Here is a 22760-nt window from a genome sequence, read left to right on the forward strand (position 1 = left end):
CTCTTGGCAGGTGGCCCTTCCTGCCAAAGGGAGGACACATGCCAACTGGTGTTCAAGGCACTCTTTGGGCACTCCCAACCAGCCTCACCAGTGCCCCAACCCAACCAGATTAACAACTTATCCTTCCTCCTTTGGACTTCTAACTTTACTCATGAAGTCCTTGCCCATCTCTACAAATAAGAGTTCTTGAAATATCAGGCAAAATTAATCTTTCTTTCATCTGCTTACTTCTTGCCTTCTATCTGTATTTCCTGAGAGGCTAATATGCATATGGTTCTCTCTCTGGGTTTTAAGTAAAGAAATTTAAGTAAACAACCAAATATTATTCATCTATTTGCCTTACTCATCCCTTCTCTTTATATAACAAGAGATTGATAACTACTGTTCAGTGAATGAAAAAACAAATAAAATACCCTGCTCGTTTAGGAATCCCCTGCCTTAAAGTCTTTCATGATTTTGTGTGGACTAAGAACAAAATTAAAACCCCTTGGAATTCCCTCCAGATTTGGCCCCTACACATATTCAGAATTTATCCTAAACTGCCCAGATAAAACTCCCCTGGCAAACCAGTCCACTCGTTGCCTCCTGCCACATTCTACCACTAGCCTGGACTGCCCTCCCCACTCCCCTTCCCACACATCTCCTTTTGGTTATGGACTCAGGTAAACCCAATCCCTTTCTTCTCCATGCAGCTTTCACCAGTGCTTCCAAACTTCAGACATCTCTGAAGTCAGACAGATCTCTTATCTGTCCCACATGTTAGTTAACTAGCCCTTGAAAAGCTTCATTGCCATCATGAGCCAGTATTGGAAATTTGCATTTCTTCAATTTTTCAGGCATAAATTATATTCTCTTCATCTTTAAGATCACCACAGCCCCTAGCATCATATCATGCTTTCTTCATAATTAAATACTATATCACTTCACTTTGAAATACCCTAAAGCAAAGTGGTTGAATGGTACATTAAATCAAGCCAAAGATTATTCCAAACCAAATGATTTCCCAGTAGTGAATAATTAGTACTTCTCTATTCTGATCTACATATAGAAGTGGTTTTCAAAATTTAACCGTGACTCATTATAAGAAATCACAACCTCTCAATTCAGTATTTACCTACACTTCACATGATACAATCTAATATTTTCTATTTCATTTCATTTTTTAAAAAGTACTGGTCATGGCCCACTAATGATTTTGTGATCAACCAATGGGACACAATAAATAATGAGCCAGTGTCGAAAAACATTAATCTATAGGTTCCTAAACATTTCTAGCTACTGTATGTCTCTAAAATTTTATAAGGATAGAGAAGTCTAGATTATTTTTCCTGTCATAAATGAATACTCAAACTCCATGAAGACATGATAAAACAATAGCAAGGCAACTCAATAGCCTCCTGGGTGATGTGAGAAAGGAAGTCCCAAGGTAAAGTGAAACAGCCATAGGTGGTACAATTGATAATCGAATCCAAAGCTACACCACATAGCTAGAGAATTTATTGCTTCCCATTGTCTTTAACTCATTGCTTACGCAGTGAGAGCATAATGCTGGTGTGACTGAGGTCTAGGGGCGATCATTTTTCCTCTATTTTTATTTATATCACACCAAACCTCTTGCCTCTCTGTTTCTTGCAAATGTGCATCATTGGTCACTTGCAAAGAATTGTTTCAACTTGCCAAGAGAGTACTTTTATTATTGTGCTTTCTTAGCAGTGGTTCTCAGTAAGGTGTGATTTTGCCCCAGAGAACACCTGGCAATGTATAGACACGTTTTTAGTTGTCACAACTGGGACAGGAGAGAGTGCTACTAAAGTCTAGAGGGTAGAGGCCAAGGATACTGGTAAACATCCTTCAATGAACAGGACAGCTCCCCCTGTGCTCACCAACACATGCCGCAAAGAATCATCTAGGGGACCTGGGTGGCTCAGGTAGTTAAGCGTCCAACTCTAGAGGTCATGATCTCACAGTCCTGAGATGGAGTCCCATGCGAGGCTCCGTGCTGAGTATAGAGCTTGCTTGGGATTCTCTTTCTCATCCCTCTCACTCTACCCTTCCCCACTTCCGCCCCAAAAATAGAATCACCTAGCCCAAATGTCAATAGTGCCATTGTTGAGAAACCCTGCTCTGAACATCTTTATGCATCTTGTTTCTTTATTAATTAGGTCTATACAATATTAAAGTCAAACTCTGCACAAAAAATGGAGGGAAGCCACAACTATCACTTGGAGATCTTGCTCCACATCATCTCTGCCTGTGGAATTTCAAATTAGACTCTATCAGGAAAGCAGAGAACTGCCTCTGAAAGGTCCCCATAATCTCTCAACTCACAGGTTCACAACTGGCATCATCCAAATTTTGGGACTCCCAGATGTCAACTTAACAGTGGGGCAGAGCTGCAGCCACCAGAAATGAATCAGGGAAATGCAGATGCTCTTCCAACATCTGTAAGAAATGTAATATCTGGATCTCTAATTCAAAGCATATCATGACATCAAAAACATGCCAAGTTTATTTTTTTAATGTGTTTTATTTATTTATTTATTTATTTTTAAATAGTTTATTGTCAAATTGGTTTCCATATAACACCCAGTGCTCTTCCCCACAAGTGCCCTCCTCCATGACCACCACCCTGCTTCTCCTCTCCCCCTCCCCCTGGTCCTCCATTAGGTTTCTCCTGTTCTCCTGTTAGACCTATGAGTGCAAACATATGGTATCTGTCCTTCTCCGCCTGACTTATTTCGCTTAGCATGACACCCTCGAGGTCCATCCACTTGGCTACCAATGGCCAGATTTCATTCTTTCTCATTGTCAACAGGACCCCTTTAAAATGTTCCTTGCTGCAAAGTCCTTGTGTCATTTATTCATTTTCATGGTGTAAAGGTGTTATCAGCTACTGAGGTGTCCTCTAACCCTTCAGCCTCCCAAAGAAGACAATAATGTATTTCTCTGTATTTGCATCCTGGGAGTCTCAACTGGCACCTAAGCTGTGATCTCTTCAGATTCATGGATGTGTGGAGGGCTATAACCTCAAGTTCTCAAGGGTGCTTTCTATATGACAGACCAAGACACTTTCTCAACAAAAATTACAGAATTTCTGTCATAGCTTACCAAACAATTTTCTTACTGCCAGTTTCTCTATTCTAACTCATATTCAACCACCAGATTGATTCCTCTACACTATTTTAGCATGTGGATTCTTTACCCAAAAACTTGCTGTGACTTTCCTTTTTACAGGAGGACTCCAAATAGCTTAGTATTTGATGGTTTTTCCCTACCTGGATTCTACGATCATCTCCAAACTTACCTTGTGTGCTACAAACTCTCATTTAACCTTTTCCTCTGGTCTGACTGGGTCTACCCAAGCTTATTTTGGATCTTAGCCTCAATGCATACTGTTTTACACACTTAGAAATCTTCTGATGCCAATCAGAGTTCCAGCAGGTGACAGGGTGATGGCACTCAAAAGCTTTGGCAAATGAAAGCTCTCTTTACAGAGGTGTGGTCAGTGTTTAGGGAATCACAGCAAGGAAGATTTTAGACCCCCTCCACTTGCATAGCAAGGGGAGAGAACAGTGGGGCCTGGAAGAGGGGCTGCCAAGACAAGAGCTGTGGCCAAAGGCAGAGAGGACCTTGAAGCTGCTGCCAAAGTCACAGCCAAGCAGGGAGAAACCAGAGAAAGGATTATTCCAGACTCTCCACTCACCTGCTGTTGCCTACCATTGGTTGAACCAATAGGAAGTCAGAGTGCAGGGAGTCTGCAATACAGTCCATGGAAGAAAGCCTTCCATGACTCAGAGCAGGGCAGAAAATAGGTGTGTGTGTGTGTGTGTGTGTGTGTGTGTGTGTGTGTGTGTGTGTATGTGTGTGTGTGGTATGTGTGTATGTGTGGTGTGTGTGTGTGTGTGTGTGTGAATAACAAACACATAAAACTTTCTTCTATCAACCAAATTGCCACCTTCACATTTGAGCTCTTTTCTCCCTCTGAGCTTCTTGAAAAGGCACTGATGTGGGCCTCATTTAATATTTTAATTTGTCTCTTGTTGCTTCATTGTTACTTAATATATTCTGTTCTACATCTTTTGTCCCTGGTTGCAACTACGCACCAGTTGAGAGGAAACAGACTACTCTCTATGGTTCTGCTTCCCCCAGTGGCTAAACCAGTGCTGTGAACACTGAGACGCTCAACAAGTATGCACTGAAAGAATAGGGGGGGATAAATAAGAGTCAAGAGGGAGGTTCTTTAGTGGATGCAGGAAAATAATTACTCATTGTCCAAAATTATATATGGAAGACAAAATAGAGTTATATATTCTGTCAAAGAAGGTACCAACCTCTCTGAGGCATACCTCCCCCAATTCCCTTTTGCCTTCAAAGCTAATCCACTTCAAAAATAAAGCTAACAATTCTCAAAAATAGATCAGGGATGTGGTTAGACCTAATGAAGTCCTGTGCCTCTTCTTGCCCATTTCAACTCCTGCCCAATGGAATATACAGTCTTCTAGCACAAGGGAACTCACCAAGGTTTGAGTTATAATGATGCAAAAAAAAGTGTAAAAGAGGTACATTTAGGAATTAAATAATATGAATCCTGTGGCTATGAGAATAAGCAGTAAGAGTCCAGTTTCTTTTGATAGGTGTAGGGTCTTCTAATTGTCTTCAAAGCCTATCTAATTTTCTTTCTCATTTTGAAAAGGATTCTTTATTTTTATACAAGTTCACTCTCTGAAGTACTTAGAAAATCAGAAATGTTTGTTTTATTAACAGTGAGTCCACTTTGAGGAAATCTGAGTAGAAATACATGTGGCATTCTATAGTAAAGTGCTTTTCAGGAAAGATTTAGCAGATTCAATGTAATAGAGTAGAACAAAATCTATTACTCAAGAGATTTTAAATGAATAAATTCCTTTAATAAGGTTTGCATTTTGGCTGGGTGAATAGTGGAGAAAATATCACTGAAAACTTTCAATGGAAAAGTATTTGCATAGTCAGGGAATCAGAAAATAGAACTGAGGGAAACATATTATCAACACTATTATTATCTAATTCCCTGCATAATATATCTTGGGAAGATTGAGTGCTTGATGCAGAAAGGCCACACCCAGAAAGAGAACATGAAGAAACAGAGTGCTCAGTGACACTGGGTTAGGGAGCACAGAGGACTGGAGGTGAGGGGACAGCTGAGGAAGGAGAGGAGTGTGAGCAAAAGGGAGGATTCTCTAACCGAGCAACCTCATGGCATCGTTTTTTTCCTCAGGTTTATTTATTTATTTATTTTGAAAGAGAGTGTGTGCATGCATGGACAGGGGCCGGGGGGTGGGGGCAAGGAGAAAGGGAGAGAGAGAATCCTAAGCAGGCTCTGCAACTGTCAACATGGAGCTGAACGACATGGACTCAGTCCCACACTGCCTAAATCATGACCTGACCCGAAATCAAGAGTCAGAGGCTCAACTTACTGAGCCACCCAGGAGCTCCACAGGGCATCTTGAACAAGTCCTCCCAGTCTAACACTTTCTTTTAAAGTTTATTTACTTATTTTGAGACAGAAAGAGAATCCCAAGCAGGCTCCCCACGCTGTCAGCACAGAGCCTGGCAACATGGAGCTCGATCCCAGGACCACCAAATCACATCCTGAACCAATACCCGAGTTACATACTCAAAACGACTGAGCCACCCAGGCGTCCTGGCTCAACACTTTGATTCTTGAAAAAAATCCTTTGATTGGCAAAGGATTATAATTTTTCTTTGGAATTTAGCGGCTTTTAAATAATTTGCTTAAGCTTTTATTCACAAGGTTATTAGAGGCAGAAATGTTAAACAACAACAACAACAACATTTTTTTTTTTAACCTAAGAGAGGTGTTTAGATGCCAGCCAGACAGCAAGGAGAAGCTTAACCTCTAGAACAAAACAAGTCAATCCATTTCTATTTGGATAGCACTGATTTTCACCAGAGTCCAAGCTTTCAACAAATCATGTAACAGTGGGAAGAAAGCCCAATATTTCCTTCGGTCATTCTGATGCAGCCACCTTCCACTCACCCCAGTCCCATGAGCGTATAAGTGCAAATACATGTTTCAATGAGAAAGAAGTTTTCACCAAGTTGGTCAGCTAAGATACGATTTTTGAAACAAATATTTATAAAACATATGTATCTTAAAATTCTCTGAACTTGGAAAAAATTATTTTATTTGCATAGGAATTTTTCAGATGCTTTTTGGATCACACTAAAAATTTTTAAAACTATTTGTAAGTTTCCAAACCTGAAACTGCATGCAGAGTGATCCTAAATAAAGAATACAATCGTGGGGTTATTTAAATATATTTGTTTTGGAAATAAATTAAGGGCATATTTACAAATACAGTGTCTTCAAAATGTGATTCCTAGTTCTCTACAAAAATTCTTTTTAGAACCACAGGCCTTCCTACTGAACTGCAAGTCCAGGAACAGCACACTGCTGTGTCTGACTGCTCAGACCTGCCCCTTCAAAGTCACAGAAGACAAGTGAATCTTGTTCCCTGACAACAGCCTGCATCCACCCTCAGAACTGTGTTGATAGTAAAAATAAAATAATAAAATAAAATAAAATAAAGTGAAGTAAAATAAAATAAAATAAAGTAAAGTAAAATAATGTTTACTGAGTTGAGTTCTCTTGGCGTTACACTAGAACTCACATACAACTTGTCACCTAGCCTCATGATAATCCTGACAGGTGGATTTTATTCCCATTTTTACATATTAAGAGAGTAAGATTAGGAACAGCATAGAGTCAGAATCTGGAAGCAGATTCTCAACTTTAGTCTTCTCTGGACTCCCCCACAATGTGTTTTCTATACTAATCCCCTGCCCCTAAAGTTCAGATTATTCTAATCTCCCATTTAATTAAGCAAAAGATTAAGTTTAAACCTTTTATTCCTTAACGATACCATTATATTCATCTTCCCAGAAACTAACACTACTTAAATGTGGGGTTGAACCAGTGGTAAACTCTGACCTCCAGCCTCCTCCTTCAAAGCCTCCTAACAGAAAAATCAACTTCGAAAGAGCATATTTCTTGATATTCTAAGTCCCCAGAGCTTCCTTCCATGACAGAGAAGTATATGGGAGTACAAGGAATTCTGTTACCTTTCATGAGTAACTTGAGTCCCCAAGTTTCTTCCTGGAATTTTAGAAAGTCAGTCCTGAGTTTTGAAAGCCTAAAACAGAAAGGCGTGCTTGAGTTGGGGAAGATGGAAAAGAACAGCCAGGGGCTATGCCTGTATCTGCTGTTCAGCCCACTCACTATCGAAAATTACAATTCTCTCTTCTTTCTCCCACCCCCCCACCCTGTTCTCCTCCCTCTCACTCCTTCCCCTCTCTCCCCTCCCCCTTCCCCTGCTCCCCTCCCTTAACCCCTTCAGTCTTTCCCCCCTCCCCTGGCTCTCCTCCCCCTTCCCTCTGTTCCCCCCCACAAATTGCAAGATATGTTCCATCATGAGTTCTCCCAGCCCAGAGCAAAGCAAATCAAGCAGAACCATATAATTTACTGCACCAAACTGGAATTACCCCCACCCACTTAAAAAATCTGGCTTCATTTCAGGGTAACAGCAGCCCAGCTCTGGCAGGACTCAGTCAACGTGGGTGATCTGTGACATGTGGCAGAAATATAGAACTCATCAGATTTAATAAACCAAAGTTCCACACATGACTGGAGGCCTCTCTCAACAAAGGCCTGGAGGAGTTACTGCAGGCAGTCCCCAGGCTTCCTGGGGAAACAACCCCCTCCGAGTCCAAAGCTCCCTCTTCACTCAGAAGTAGGGAAAGACCCACGGGCTGTCCCCAGCAGACATGGGAGGTGATGAAGTCAAGAACACATGTGGATGAAACAAATGTCACGTTTTAAGGCAAGGGTTGTGGAGGGAGCAGCAGTCCCTATGGCCTCCATGGGGGATGGGTTACTTCACATCAGTCTCCAAGCTCTCTGGTGGGAGGCTGGGGGAGGTGTCTGTTTGCATTCCCAGCGTGAGCCAGAGGTGCCCTCTGCTGTCTCCCAGCCATAGTACACCAGGAAATGTCAAAGCTGGTCCCCTACGATGAGTCCCAAGGTGGGGGAGGGTGACCCATGAGCCACTGCCAAATCTTCCCAGGATAGCCATGGGCTCCTCGAGTGCCCACACAGCTGACCTGCATGTTTCAGGCAATCCTGGAGCACCAGGGGAACTCTGAAAACCTCTTTAGAGCCTCACAGCCATTTCATTTCCCCCAACAGTCCGATCAGCAAAATGGAAAGGTAGGCAGAGAGAGCCAAAGGCTTCACAGGGAAAGAGGGACAGAGGAAACACTCAGATCCTTGACATTCTGGTCCTGAAATATTGGTCCTTGAGACCCTAGGCAGGGTCTCACCTTCTACTTCTTGGGCCACTTGTGCCTCTGATAACAGTAATAATAGCACCGATTAGTCACCAGCTACCATGCCAAGCACCTTATGACAGCTCTGAAAAGTACGGCCATCCTCATTTCACAGATGAGGGAATCGTTTACAAAGTAATTTGCAAAGGACATTTAGGTGTCACATAAGCACTCATTTGAGCCAGGATTCCAACCAGCTTAGCTCCCCACTGTTTCCAGCACACCAGATAGCCATACATGTTGTTGAGCAGGAACTCCCCCACTGTGAAAGGGGATCCCGGGTCTTGTAGCACAGAGCAATCAGACACCATGGGTGTGACTTGTTCCTTTTACATGCACTGATGTGGCACTGTCACTCTCTTATTTTGAGAACTTGTGCCAGGTGGCTAACTATCCCAGGAAAGTCCCAACTCAAGCATGCCTGGGGCAGTCAGTAGGCTTCCCACTGAGTCAAAATTGGGGGGTAATATATCTATATCTCTATAAGTTACCTGGATTAAATAAGATCACACATTTGTATTCACATGTGTTTATACACACACACACACGCACACACACACACACACACACACACACACTAGCTGACTGTGTAGTACATATTATTATATAACCAGAGCAAACAATAAAAAGGGTTGCTTCAAGTTTTTTTCCTCTAAATTAAACTGATGACATGTTCTGTGAATTACCATAAAGGAGGGGCAAATGTTATGATTCTTAAGGAATCCATATTAGTGGCTTGCCTCTCACTTGGGGGGTATAGTTTGGGGAGAAGATGTGGCAGGAAATAGCTTCTGTAAGACAGCATATGCAATCACTGCTCCAGAGTACCGGCTCACAGACCCCCAGCTGTCAGCCAGAATTCTCTGAAGATACAAGGTGGTCCTTCCTATAGGGTATTTCACCCCTTCAGACCTGGGCTCAAATCTCTTTGCTGCCACTGTCCATGCTTCTAGTCCACTCTGTCACCAAAGTCAGGCCACGTCCTGAGGTTTAGAGGAGCCTCATACCTGCTTGCTGCAAGTCCTGACTCCTGTCTGGGTCCTGTGTCTTCTGTGACTGTCAGAACCCAGAAGTGTGATGTGCTGTCACCTGCCCGCCATTCCTCACAACCGACTATACTAACACTCCCTATACTTGCTGAAGAGACAGGCATTCTACCAGCTGAGTTCATACATGTGTCCTATCCTCATTTTTAAAATTTTTTAGAGAAAACACTTTGCTTTACTAAGACAGGGTTTTCAGAGATTATTAATAGATGGTACAGATCACCTTTTAAAAAATTCTTCCAGCTCCCCGAAGATGCATGGCTTCCTCTAACACTTTGTACCAGGGACAAACAGCCGGAGGGTTACCATTACCACCCCCTCTCACAAGCAAACTAACCCACATTTTGCAAGCATATCTGCTGAAAACAGTGACACTTATACCTGGTGAGTTTGTCTAAGAATGGCATCCCCAACAATGACGGCATCCAGAAGAGTTTTAGCTTATCGCCTGCCACATACAATCACTACAACCTGTGTGGCACAAATGAATTTTAGCAACAGGAAAACTCAATTGTTGTTCTACCAAAAAAGATTATAAGAACAACTCATTGAAGTTAGCCCTTTATCCATGTGTTCCAATGAAATACTTTAGAAAGTGTGGCATTTGCTCTACACAATAATAATAGATATGTTTTTGTATTATTTCACCTATCATCTCCTAACTTGGTGTGTTTGTGTGTAAGTGTGTGTGTGTGTGTGTGTGTGTGTTTAACAACTATTTTGTTGCTTCACTTTTTAAGGTGGCAGAGCTGAGTGGTTGAGGGTTTCTCCCCTAGTATCAGTCAGATCCACTTTTCATCAAAGCTTGGTCACTAACAAGATGATGGCTTTGGGCAAGCTACCCAAAACCTCTGATCCTGGAAAATGAAGACAACAAAAACAAAGTCAGATATATATTTATCAAAACAGATGATGAAATGTTAACTAGAGTTTTATATTCCCACCTAATGTACTTGTTTGATAACCTGGTGATTTTATAGCTTAAGTGAATATGTCCCCACCTAATGCTTCCTCACGTCACCTATTTGGAATGTTTGAGGTTCTAGATAGTTTTTAGTGACCATCTATCCTTATTTGTTAGAATTTTTACCCAACCCCAAATGGCTGTCATGAGGTGGGAGATGGTGCCAAAGTCTAAGGACACTGATTGCATTATAGCCACCTCTGCCACATTTGCTCTCGCAATCAACCAAATATACTGAACTCTGTTACTGTTCGTGCATAAAACAAATCTAAAACTATTGTCATGCTTGTCTGCTCCCTGCTGCATCATTTCTTCTGTCTTGTCAGATTGCCCCTTTTTAAGATACAATTGACTCCACATAGCCAAAAACAAACAAAACATAATGCACATGTGCACACACACACATACACACACACACACACACACACATGCATGCACATGCACACATACACTTCGGTTATGCAGGAAGGAGCTAAACCGAAACTGAAATATTCGGCAAGAGTTCATTTTCTACACACTTGGGATTTTCAAAAGGAAATGCCACTCTAACCTTAGCTGTCAACACATCAACAAAACTGTTCCCAAACTCCCAGATAGTTTTCTCTGGCCCTCTGGAGACCACTGAGGAGCCAGACTGTTTTCTCCATGTCAGTTTCCTTCATCCCTAGCACAGCACTCAGGTCTTCTCTGGATCTCCATCCTTCTCAACTCTGGTTGTTCTTCTCCTTCAGTCAGAATCTTCAGCCTCAGAATCTTTGCATAAAATGCAAAGTCCAGAAGTCTCTCCCAACAACCACCAAAATATGTTAAGTGTTCAAGCATTACATTTAAAATATGCAAGCAACTTCAATAATAAAATCTCAGAATGCATAATCCCAGGATGAAGGGGAGAAAGTTTACAGCTTAGGTACTAACACCCCATTACCAGCACTTGCCAGGTGCTGTGCATTGAGAAGGACTCTGAAACCAAGTTAAGGCTCAGTGAGAACAGGGCTATAATTGATTTGGGAGATGGCCTCACCAAACTCATATATTTCCACCCTTGGAGTAGCATATAATAAAATAATAGATAACCATTGGGCAATTTCAGATTTTTTAATATTGGTCAGCAGAATTACAGACATAACTGTTCACATCAAGGGGAGTCAATTCCACCATTTCCTGTTGTTTTACCACTGAGCTCTGTCTTAAGTAAGGATATTTTATGTTCTTCCTTATTTATAAAAACAATCAGAAGTCTGGATATACCTAATGAGGAAAATACAGGCTTTCTGGAGTGGTCACTTTGTTGGTAGTTACAATCAAGAGGAAAGGCAGCGAAACCTCCATATGATCGGACAGACCAGTGACAGGAAGAGGCTGAGACCAGAAGAGGCAGCCCCTTGACTGGGACCCACAGAAACAGAAGCACCTAGAGGGGCACTCAAGTTTCTAGCAAGTGGTGTAAGTAGGAGCAGGGATAGTAAATAACAGCTACTCCAACTTGTAACTGCCTGCTTTATCCCACTCCTCAATATAGGCACCTCACATGTACTGTATCCATAATAAGTAAGCCGAAGACACTTGCCCAAGGTCAAAGACCTAACCACATTTCAAAACAAAGTCTATTTAAAACACCAAACTCAGGGTGCCTGGGTGGCTTAGTTGCTTAGGCGTCCGGCTTTGGCTCAGGTCATGATCTCACAGTCAGTCTGTGGGTTCCAGCCCCACATTGGGCTCTGTGCTGACAGCTCAGAGCCTGGAGCCTGCCCCAGATTCTGTGTCTCCATCTCTCTTGCCCCCCTTCTCCACTCACACACACTCTCTCTCTCTCTCTGAAAAGTAGATAAACATTTAAAAATATTTTTAAAAATACCACACTAATATTTTGTAACATATTCAAAGTTGACATAGAAAGGGGTCAAACTGTAGACATGACCTGGAACAGAGTAATTAAATGATACAAGTAAGTAAAACCTGAACTTTTGCTGTGACTGTAAGTGACCTGTGTAACTAGAAGTCTTTGTTGTTTTGTTTCTTGCTCTTTCCTATTTTCTTTTTTCTCATATGTTTTTTAAAAAAATTTGTTAATCATATTTTGTGATTCTAAATCATCTTTTAGTCCACTGATAAGCATTTTTAGAATGGGAGAGTCACTCATCTTTTTCCATTGCTGAAGAATAGAAAACACAACACGTGCGCACACGCACACACACGCGCGCACACACACACACACACACACACACTAGTTCTTGACTACCGTCCGAGTCTATCAGACAGGGTTCTAGCTACAAGTGACCAAACCACGTTAAGCAAGAAAAGATCACTTATGGGTTTGCAGAACAGAGAAAATCCATTTCCTCACATACCTTGATTCAAGACTCAAACACTGTCCGGCACCACCTAGGTCACAGGGACTAGGGGAGGGAGAAGATGACTCCTCAGAGGGAATTTGAGGCAGTGGAGGTGCCAGGAGAGTTTACAGATATCAGAAGTCACAAGAGCCCCTTCATGGCAGTGCTCAGAAGCAAAATCACAGTGGGTACCTGGGAAGATTTTCCACATCTCTCCAGGACACCCTCAGAAACCTCATGCCAGGAACATCAGGATTAAAATCAGCAAATGCTGCCTAACTGAGATATAGTCCAGGGCCTCCCCCTGGGGGAGGAGAATTTCTCCTTCAGTGAACATGAATTATATGGCTCAGAAATATGCCACAATCCCAGGGAGAAGTCCTAACCGCAAAATGAAGATCTATGTTGTTTTAGGCCGGTGGGAGGAAACTGGACACTGGGAGTTCTCTCACTGAAAAATGCACAGCGGCCTTAGCAGACCAGTCACATGAACGCCCATGCGGTCTCCTCACAAAACAGCAAAACCAAACAGAACAAGAAGACAGAACACTGTTGAAATATTTTCCCCGATTGGGGAAAAAATGTATCACGAAATTCAGGAGGCAAGATTTAAGGAAGTCCTAAGCCTAGAAGCAGAAAGGCCCACTTCTCCCCAACAAGAGTCTGCTACTGTCATGAAGGACAAACAGAAGGGAATGAAAGGGTTTTCTTATTCGTGGGAAACAGTTCAAGATGGCAATGGATAGAGCTGGTGATCATAGTGATGACGAATCTAACCAATTTTAGAAGGTTTTGTAAAATGCCTCTCAGTCCCTTGATGTAATGGAGGTTATAATTTTGAGAAATAGATATCCCTGTAACGCCCACATGGACTTTGTCACTAACTAAAGAAAGCAGCAAAACAGCATGTTTGGGAGTAGTGGCCTCCAAATGGGATAAGAAGTGTCCCTCAGGGGCTCAGATGTAAAGGTAAGGGCATGAAAATCCCTGTGGGCATGTGGTAGGAAGAAAGAGAATGAGAAACAATCGTGGATTATAAGAGAGGAGAATATTCCTGGGTAAAAAAATTGAGAAGGTCTATGTGTTTTTTTCCATCTGGAGCCTTAAAACACACACACACACACACACACACACACACACACACACACACACATGAAAATTCAACAGCTGTATCTCTAATCACCTTCAGCAAAATCTCCCAAATCTTAATTGCCTCATCCATACAAAATTAGATTCAAAACCCTCTTCTGCAAAAGCTACACTGAAAGCTTTTATAACTAAGAAATCTGAGTTAAGAGTCCACCGCCATCCACATTACTCAAATGATTTTGGTCAGATTTGGGAGACATTTTCAAGACGTTTGAAAGCCTGAGCCTAGGTGGCTCAGTCAGTTAAGCGTCCAACTTCAGCTCAGGTCATGATCTCACAGTTCAAGGGTCCAAGCCTTGCATCGGACTCTAGTGCTGACAGCTTAGAGCCTGGAGCCAGCTTTTGAATCCTGTCTCCCTCTCTCTCTGCCCCTCCCCTGCTTGTGCTCTGTCTCTGTCTCTGTATCTCTCTCAAAAATAAACAAAAAATAATAATTTAAAAAAGATGTTTATTTTTCTATTAATAATAAGTATCTGATGAAGAGATTCTGAATTCCATTTCTGAATTAAGGGGGAAACAAGGCTAGGAAACAGAGTAGAAATAACACTGAGAAAATAAATGAATAGACACTCTGACACTTGTTTTATAACCAGAGAAATGTTAGTACTTTTAAGTTTATCAGATGGCTCTTGGGAGAATCCAATAAAAACATTTGCAAATAAACCTCTACCATAGAATAGCATTAACAGAAACACAGATCTGAAAACTGTCTGGTGCCATAAAGCAAATTATATCAGCAGACCCTCATGAGTCTCATCCTGGAGACAGAAGATTCTAGTCTGTTCATGTTACCCCTCATGAGATGTGGCGCTTCCTCTTTCCTTAGGTGAATTTCTACCTTGGTTCTAAGGTAATTTTGGAAAGAGAAGTTCTAAGACTTCCAGAGACAATACCAAAAGCATAGGCAAAGAATTCAACTATAGTTGTGAATGCATCTTCTCTGCAGCAAAGACAATAAATACATCATTTAAGTTTTAACAAGGGCTATTATTCACCATGGTTGCTGAGGTCAACCTGACTTTAAAATTATTATAAGCCTTTAAAGAAATACAATGTTATTCCATAGAATTAGGATGAAAGGAAAGCAAATTCTCTATTAGAGTAGGGATTAGCAATCTTGCTCTTATTGCCCATCTCCCTTGTGATGCAAGGGTATCAGTGGAAGGAAGGAGACATGTCTCAGCTGCCTTCCTACTCATGAAAATTTTTGCTATTCTGGCCAAATGTGACTACAGTGCTGACTTGGAAGAAATGTCCCCAAGCCTTCACCTCCAGCCTATGCCATCCATCCAGGGGCTTGGGATCGAAGTCCTAGAGAGGCCAATGCTAAGGACCACAGAGCAGGCTTTCCCGACCGTCTGCTCCCCCCACCCCGCCCTCCACCACCACACAGCCCTGAAGGGTACACTGTGCCCAAGTGTGGACACCCCTTAGCTCAAAGGGCCTGGAGCTGATCTAACAAAAGAGAAGACTCATTTGCTACGGCCTTCACTGTTAGGATTCAGAATGCCAACACACAGCCCCAAATCAGTTTGCTTGCCATCCTGTTGAGTAGAATATGCCTGGCCATCCTTATGGTAGCAATATCCTTAGCAGATGTATTTTAATAATTATATTTTATACCTTATGGATTACAAATGAGTAGATTCTGGATGAATAAGGCCTAAAATAATTAAAACTCTCATACTATCTTCATCCAAAAGTTAAAAGAATTAAAGTACTATTACTGAAAATCATACTAAATATGAGAAGTTGTAGCTATTCATTGATAAAAGACAAAAAAATTTAAAGTCCTTATGTTAATATATAGAAACTTTAAATTGTCTTTTTAAAGTTTTTTTTAAGTTTATTTATTTATTTTGAGAGAGAAAGAACACAAGTAGGGGAGGAGCATAGAGAGAGGAAGGGAGAGAGAATCCCAAGCTGGCTCTGCACTGTCAATGCAGAGCCCGGCGAAGAGCTCAGACTCACAAACCATGACATCATGACTTGAGCCAAAACTGAGAGTCAGATGCTTAACTGACCGAGCCACCCAGGCGCCTATAAATTATTTTTTAAAGGCACAATCAGCCTTGAAGAAATGTTGAGTAAATAATAACAATTTTGAAAATGTGATTAAAGCTCTTAGGTGGAAGACTGAGATAAACTTGTCATCACTGGATACAGCTTTCAGGGTAATTGGAATGAACACAGAACACGGAACCCTGTCTGGCTCACACCTGTAGTCCCATACCTGTATGTGCTCATGCCACGCAAGCGTCACAAAGCACTCAGGCCAGACGTGGTAGCATTTTTGCTTCTCAGAAATAAATCCTGCACTTTCTAATAGAAGTCCTCTTTAACCTTATTATACATGGACTCCAAAAGTAAAATATAAAGGTTTATTGAACTTTTTTTCACACACATTCATTCATCAAATATTTATTGAAATTCTTCCATATGTTAGACTCTGGGGGTGGGGGGGACATTAGCAGAGTTAATGAGACAATTCCAGGAGCTCGCAGTATTAAGGGGCAGGGATACCTACATGTTACACACAGCCCTTCCTCCTTGCGCTCCCTCCTCGCGCAGATGGAGGTCCTATGCAGTCTCCCTCAGGACTCTATGGGACAGGCAGGGGAGGGGAGAGGGTACTTTGGTGAGAAGCATGAAGGGATTACCATGCAAGTTCCCTCTTTTATTCTCTGCCCATGGGGGCTGGGTGGCTCATCAAGGGGACATGTGTTTACCTGTGAAGGACTGAATGGTGCTCAGGGCTAAGGCTGCTCAAGCAGTGACAGATCATATTTAGGGAAGGCAGGTAAAGTCTTTCATAACCTGCCTGTCTGGCCTTATGTCTCACTGAGTTTTTCATCTATTTACTCTTATATGGATGTTCTGCAGCCTTCATTCAAGGCATTTCTTCCTGATCCTTTCCTATTTGCCTAAGTCCTATTCATCTTTTAAGGACCATCTTAAACCTTTCCTCCTCTGTCATATATTTCTTGAGCTTTGCCCCTAACTCCACCCACTCTGATATACACTTTCCCATCTCTAAATCCCTATAGCTGGGCTTGTAATGACCACAAGAATTCATTATGTTCCAATTTGTATTATAATAATTTGGGGACTTCTATTCCCCTCAACCCTATTAGACTACAAAAATGCTTGAAAACCACCTCTGTGTTAGATTTGTCTTTCTCTCTGTGGTCAAAGTACAGACCAGGCCATTTTGCATTTTTTAAATTCATTTACTTAACATTTATAAAGCTTTAAACTACACATTTAAACTATGTGGCAGACACTGGACTAGGCATTCAATAGTGAATGTGTAACTGCTTTCCTCCCACCAAGGAATTTATGCTCTATTGACCAAATAGTTGATTTGTAATACATGTCTTTTAATTAATCAAAAGAGTACCTCCTACACTCAAAAAATCTCTCTCTCCTTAACTCCATTTTCTCCATTTACTCTTCTAAAATTTATTTCCCAAAACAGTAACTACAGGACAGATAGTAACTAATGGAAATAAAGACTGAAAATGAAGACAAAGATTTAAGAAAAGAAATACATTATACATTGAGCGGCTTCAACTTTCTCAATTGGTGGTTAAAGAACATGTTTATATTTTATGGTTTGACATTTACAAGCCCCTAGAGGCAAGGAAGGTATACACCCCTAGTGTCTTGTTTAGACTTTGTCTGAACAAATGATGCTCTCTTCATAAAGGAAATAATAGTAATAATAAGCAAATGGCCTTTGTTGGCAATTTTCCCACTCACACGTATAATGAGAACTTACAGTTATGCAGTGGCTAACATCTGACAATAACTAGATTGGAATTAATCACAGGGAGATGAACAAGGCTTGTGGAATGGAAGACATCTTCAAAGAGAAATGCACTCCCTCCTGGCTCCTTCTCCCCAACTGGCCCCCAAGTAAGTGTCAGTGTTCATTAGGGCTGCACACATTGCACACACTGTTCCTGAGTTATCTCATACATGTCCACTGCTTCAGTCATGAACCTGAGATTCTAAAACTGTACCTTCAGATCTCACTTCCCCTGAACTCTATAGATTCATAGATACAACTGATGTTGACCTTTCTTCCTGGATGTCCCATGGAATGTGTTGTGTTCTTCCTCTTCCCTCACCCTGCTCCTTAACTAGTCTCTGTCTTGGCATATCCTTTGCAAGGACTGCTCCATGAAGCAGAATGCCCACCCCACTCCAACTTCTGGAAACAATACCCCCTTCTCTAGGATGGCTTCCCTGAGCTGGAAAGCAGACCTGGATGGTCTTCCTCTCCACTGCCAGGGGACCATGTCCCAATTTCTGTTATAGCTCTTATCACACCATTTTACAATGTTATGTTGACTAACTTGTGATTCCTTGGAGCTCTGGCTACACTTTGGAACAACTTGGAGAAGTTTTAAAACTAGTAATGCTGGGGCATCTGGGTGGCTTAGTTGGTTAACCATCCAACTTCAGCCCAGGTCATAATCTTGCAGTTTGTAAGTCTGAGCCCCGCATCAGGCTCTGTGCTGACAGCTCAGAGCTTGGAGCCTGCCTCAGATTCTGTGTCTCCTTCTGTCTTTCTGTCTGTCAAAATTAAATAAATGTTAACAAAAGAACCCTACTAATGCTGGATCCCACTCCCCCCACAAACACAGCCCAGCCTCTGAGAATCTAATCTTATTGGTCTGAGGTGCAGCTTGGGCACTAGAATTTCTAATGATTCTTGTGCGCAGCTAAAATTAATACTTTAAAGACAGTCATTTCACCTTGATTATCTTTATATGTTCCACATGTCAGGTGTTTCAAAAGTATCTGTTGAATGAATAAGTACATCTATTCAGATACATGAATTGAAAGCCATGGAATCGCAAATCCCATCCATCACCAATATCTGTCAATTCCACCTCTCAGAAATCCCTTTTATCCACCTTCTCATATAGATATAGAATTATTACCTTATTTCGGGTCCTCACTTTTGCCTACCAGACTATGACATATTCCTCCTCATTGTCTCCTTCTATTAGAGTCTCTAGAGGTACCCTCTAAACTAGAGTTCTCTCTCTAATTTTCTAACCCCATACCCCCCTGCTTAAATGAATTTGTGTTGTCTACACAATAAAATCTAAATGAGAACCTTAATTTCCTCATTCTCCATCTGGCATGCTTCTACTCATCCTCCATGATGCATCTCAAGCATCAACTCTTCTACCAACCTATCCCCCCCACCTTAAGTGTCCCAGAAAAAGCTGTCATGTCCTGGCTTTCCCTCCACACTATTCAGTGCCTTGTCTCTGTATCTTTTATAGTTTTTTAGACTGTGTGTTGACCTTACTTGTTTACATGTCTGTGTCCCTCATATGAACTTCTTGTAGGCAGAGGCTGTGCCCTGTCATTTTTGAATCCTACTACCCAGCACAGTAAATATAGCTAAATGAATACACACTAATGAGAGGAAGAGAGAAAAAAGCAAAGAATTTTGTTTATATGTGGAGGAAGAAGCAGCCCAAAAGGATATAGAGAGAGACAGTAGCTCCTAGGAGAAACCTAGATTCATACTCTGCAGGAATGTGTTCCATGTCACAGGGAGCCCTGAGAAATGCGGTCAGAGAATAGAACACATGGGTTAGGCTTAACTGGCAATTTACTTCCACAGCCTTTACCCATAGACTTCTTGTCAGCCCCCTGTTCCTTATGCTGATGGTCACCAGGGGACAATGACTCCAACCTGAATATATCGACAATTAGAAGTGATTCTCAACCACAGGAAATTCTGGGGAAACTTCTGACCTCCCTTATCCAAGATGATGTCTATATATTTAAAATTAACGTATCACTCTAAAGGAACAAGAATTTACAGCTTGTATTCTTTTATTCTTATTTCCAAATTAGCCATGCATCCTGTGATTTGCTGCATTAACTTTGCACTGTGGGAATATTCTTACTCCAAAGAACCAGAGATGACTATTCTTTAGACACTAATACAGTCATGATCGATCTGAACACTTGCAGATGCATGTTTTATTAGTGGGGGATGGGAGGAGTTACAAACTTCCTCTCTGGAGCAAGAAGGGGTGGATCAACTCGCCTATAGCATTGGCAACTGGTCTACATAACACACCCCTCTCCATTGTTATACTTCTCGCCCAGGTTAGTCAGGGGGCTAATTATGAAACCAGTGTCTGTGATGATTACATGTTAAGTGTGAACTATACTGTCAGTGGTAATTACGGGTTGAGGTGGTTATTTGTGTTTGATTGACAGAATGTATGCACCTCTATGAAAAGCACAGTGTTTCTTACTTTCTAGCACTACATACTGTACATGAGAAAGAACCATTTTTCTGAGGAAACATAAGAAAATAAGCATAATAAAAGTTCTGCATCTCTGAGAATAGGGGGAAATCCTTTCATAAGGACCTACCTAAGACAGGTGAGTTAGAGTTGGGAGTGGTAAAAAACAGGGGAATGTGGTAAGTCAAGAGTGACCATGGGTTTAAAGCAAACAGTCTCCAAATTTACCCAGACCTGCCCTAACTCTGTTCCAGTTTTAGGAGAAGGAAGCACAATCTTATAATACCCCAATAGTGCTTTGAGAAACAAATTGTTAGTCTCTGAACATAAGAAATAAGTATGAGAAGCCTATTTCTTTAAAGCTATCAAGCATTAATTGTGCAACATTATCAAGCATTAGTAGTCAGCTGGAAGACTAGTGCCTTTTTATCAAATATTCATTAGACCTACCTCTATATCCACGAACACACACAAACACACACTACCTTGTTCCATTTCAGAAATTGCTTCTTATTTCCCTCTAATCTTCAAATTAATAAGAAAAATTAGCATTGTCACTGAAAGGTAGGGTTACTGCCTATGGGTCTGGCTCCAAAATGAATACCAACAGGAAAAGGAAATGTCTCATTGGAATATGAAGTTCTCTGTGCAGGTATCTCCTAGTGGCGCAACTTGAAGGTTCTGGGTAGAAACTGTCAATTATTTGACAATCTTCCATTTCAAATTTCTCCATCATCTTGGAAGAACAAACTTGAATGTCACTACATGATTCTAACATGACTTTGTGGCTTTCTAATTTTAACCTGAAACTAAAATATGAGCATTAGCACATATCTCACATAGATTATGATTCTGTATTAGTTTTATATAAGCCAGAATTACCCCCAAAGCAACACAGAAGTTTGCACAATGCTCTGTACTACAAGTTAGCATCACTTGTGTAAATGTTCTAACATTCATATGGCAGAAAAAAGTTGTGTCTGTTTGTGGTTAATGTTTTCATTACAAGTTGCCAGTGAATCATGAAGAAGGGGCTTAGTAGATCAAAAACACCAAAAAAAACTTTTTACAAAAAAATTTACACCTTCTTCATAGATTATACTCCCCCCAAAAAAGAAAGCCTATAAAACTATTAAGCTTGCACCTACAAATCAGTAACTCTTAAACTATGCTCTTGCCAAAAAATGTGTAAAAAGTAGGAAATTATACACAATAGGACACGATTTAAACCATAAAATTGGAATACATTGGCACATTTAAAAGGAAAGCCTAAAAGCAAAGTCCAAGCCTTCCCACAATCCACGTGTGGCCTGGATCACCATAAGTAGCATTAATGACTTTATTTTCATAAATTTTCAAAAGTTCTCCTTGAAGTATAAATCCCTTCCTCATTTTTTACTCTCTGATCCATTCAAGGAATGTGGTAGCCCCAAACTCAGACTATATGTTTTTATAGGCATTTGTCTTCCAGGTTTATAGTTCAGAATTCAAAGTTCTAGAACCTTCCTTCATCCCTGGAAACTATTTGCAGGTATCACACGTATTCTTGGAAATTACCTGCAATTGATGCCTTGAATGGATAGAAGTCTTCCCCCCTTAAACACAGATTTTGTTAAAGGCACAAGTCCACTTGCCATTAGAAACAGGGGGGTAAGACATTACTGAGAAGACTCCAGCCAACATAAAAAAGGAAACAGCCTCACAATCCAGTTAACTTTACATCAAACTACATGAAACTACTATGAAATATTATTTTTAAGAAGGCATTTTGAATTCAAATACAAATTCTGCATTCCTTAGGATTCTAAGTTTATCATCTAGAATAATATCTCCATGTATCTTAACAAAGCTTTCTATGGTTCCCTGTCTCACAGGTCCTTCAGCCATTTTGAGTTTATTTTTGTGTGTGGTGTAAGAAAGTGGTCTAGTTTCATTCTTCTGCATGTTACTGTCCAGTTCTCCCAGCACCACCTGCTAAAGAGGCAGTCTGTTTTCCATTGGATACTCTTTCCTGCTTTGTCAAAAATTAATTGGCCATACATTTGTGGGCCCAGTTCTGGGTTCTCTATTCTATTCCATTGGTCTATGTGTCTGTTTTTGTGCCAATACCATACAGTCTTGATGATGACAGCTTTGTAGTAGAGGCTAAAGTCTGGGATTGTGATGCCTCCCATTTTGGTTTTATTCTTCAATATTACTTTGGCTATTCGGGGTCTTTTGTGGTTCCATATGAATTTAAGGATAGTTTGTTCTAGCTTTGAGAAGAATGTTGTTGCAATTTTGTTGGGGATTGTATTGAATGTGTAGATTGCTTTGGGTAGTAATGACATTTTCACAATTTTATTCTTCCGATCCATGAACAGAGAATGTGTTTCCATTTCTTGGTGTCTTCTTCAATCTCTTTCATAAGTTTTCTATAGTTTTCATCATATAGGTCTTTTACATCCTTGGTTAGGTTTACTCCTAGGTATTTGATGGTTTTTCGTGCAATCGTGAATGGGATCAGTTTCTTGATTTCTCTTTCGGCTGCTTCATTTTTGTGTATAGGAATGCAACTGATTTCTGTACATTGATTTTGTACCCTGCAACTTTACTG

The 22760-nt window shown here is 41.0% G+C and overlaps 1 long non-coding RNA gene across 1 annotated transcript in view; it reads right to left on the reverse strand.

Annotated features, from left to right (window-relative positions):
- LOC115296349 overlaps positions 1–22760 on the reverse strand; it is a 475474-nt gene that overhangs the window by 210198 nt on the left and 242516 nt on the right. The window contains exon 3 of the long non-coding RNA XR_003910860.1: positions 7123–7193. This is a non-coding gene — a long non-coding RNA (uncharacterized LOC115296349). The remainder of the gene's footprint in view (positions 1–7122; positions 7194–22760) is intronic.

The sequence above is a fragment of the Suricata suricatta genome, chromosome 7 (genome assembly GCF_006229205.1).
Source record: "Suricata suricatta isolate VVHF042 chromosome 7, meerkat_22Aug2017_6uvM2_HiC, whole genome shotgun sequence".
NCBI lineage: Eukaryota > Metazoa > Chordata > Mammalia > Carnivora > Herpestidae > Suricata > Suricata suricatta.